Genomic DNA, 1,972 nt, shown 5'->3' with positions numbered 1-1,972 from the left:
TTTTCTACATAGGAGCACAGGTCACTGGAACCAAATTCCTTGTATATATTCTATACTTGGCCAATAAAGCTGATTCTGATTCTGATTTTGGCTTAAAAGTGCATAATGATAATTAAAAGACCACTGGGAACACTTTGACAATGGAAAAAAATATATATAGTTTGAGAGGGACTTTAAACCTACATGACAACACGTAAATCATATATACACTATATTACCAAAAGTATTTGCTCACCAGCCTTGACTCACATGAACTGAGGTGCCATCCCATTCCTAACACATTGAGTTCAATATGATGTGGGTCCACCTTTGCCAGCTATCATAAATATTAGGGCTGCCACGATTAGTCGACTAATCGACTATTAAAATAGTGGACGACTAATTTAATAATCGATTAGTCCTTACTTTATATTATATGGAGTCAGAGTGTAGTAAAGTTGAACAAAGTTATGAGCGTTCAGCCCCAAAAAATTTACTTATGTTATATTTGAGTCAGAGAGACCAAAACTTTATATTTTGTGAAAAATAGTTACTTGTTTCAGATGCTGACCTCATTTAATTTAATCTTGTTTCTATACCAGAATCTGATGAAGAAAAGAACTGGAATGATTCATTAAAGGTTTAATAGACTATCATCTTAATCGTCTTCATTTTAAGTTAGTTAAAAGCTAATGATGATTAAGATGTGTGTTTTACATCCACTTTGCGCATGACCCGATTAGTCATCTAATCAGAAAAAGATAACTGTTGGTTAGTCGACTATTAAAATAATCGTTTATGGCAGCACTAAGAAATATCTAGATTGTATCCTTTTAAGTAAAACAATTTTACTGTCTGGGACTGAAACAAAGATGGTTGAATCATTTATATATGGATTCATGGACACACTGGGGTTCACACTGAATCATGTGAAAGGAGAAGTAACCCTACAAGGGCTAAACTCATTTGATTCAGTCATTACCACCTAAAATGAAAGAATATTATCTGTGTTTATATAAAGAGCATAATTCTCTGCAGTACATTTTGTCTTCAAGCCAAATAAACTAAATTGACTTGTTTGAGACATCCAAAAAGAAAACACATAAACTGTCTCTGCATGTTGGCTTTAATAGTACAACCAAAAACAATATAGTAGCATGGCTACAATCCCACCTGTTCTAAACTCCTTATATCCCACTTAACCTAAATAAATGGACTGATTGCCCAAAACAAAGATCATCTAACATTATTGAAATGGTTTTGCTGACTAAATGTTGATTTAACAAAAATATTGTTTGTTTGTTTGTTTTTTAATAATAGGAAAGAAACTATAACATCTCACAGTAAACAAAATGACTATAAAACAAAATGAAATAAGAAAACTGCAGTTCTGAATAAAGTTTCAGGACTAGCTAGGCAGTAAAATGTTCTGTGAATCTTTCATGACATTTTTTAAGTGTTTCACATAAAGCTATTTTTGATTTGCATTTAAAACCACCTTTCCTTTCCACATACATCGTTTTAATGTTTGAGAATAGACTGCAACAATGACTCGCATTTCATCCCACAATAATTCCGTTTAGGCTAGTTTTCAACACCAGCCCGTTAGGTTTTGAGGTTATTTTAAACAGAGATAGCAGTCACGTCGTCCTCCTCTGTGGATACTAGCCCTAAACATGGGAAAGTTGAACTCGTCATAAATATTTGGGAAAACTGGTAATAATGTTTTGTTGTCATCTTAACCCGTCATTGGAGCGCAGTTGGATTTGTAGCTCATCTGGGCGGAGGGTGGGGGGTTACCGTTTCCACTACATCCCCGGAAAAGTGCACAACAGGAAAGCAGCATATAAAGTTGGTGATACATTAACACTTGAGGTGTTGTTGGCACATTAGGGCTTTTGTTGCCATAAACAAGCGAACTCAAAATGAATTTCACCTTTGAATTCTCGACCACGTCGCCATTTTGCATGGCAGATTTTTTTTTTTTTTTTTT

At 34.3% G+C, this 1,972-nt stretch overlaps 1 protein-coding gene across 2 annotated transcripts in view; it reads right to left on the bottom strand.

Annotated features, from left to right (window-relative positions):
* The window catches only part of ncor1 (nuclear receptor corepressor 1), a gene marked incomplete in the record, with an annotated part of 125,602 nt that overhangs the window by 123,415 nt on the left and 215 nt on the right, over positions 1–1,972 (bottom strand).

The sequence above is a fragment of the Oryzias melastigma genome, linkage group LG14 (assembly GCF_002922805.2).
Source record: "Oryzias melastigma strain HK-1 linkage group LG14, ASM292280v2, whole genome shotgun sequence".
Taxonomy (NCBI): Eukaryota; Metazoa; Chordata; class Actinopteri; order Beloniformes; family Adrianichthyidae; genus Oryzias; species Oryzias melastigma.
The sequence above is the reverse complement of the archived record's forward strand: the minus strand, read 5'-3'. Positions and strand labels throughout refer to the sequence as shown.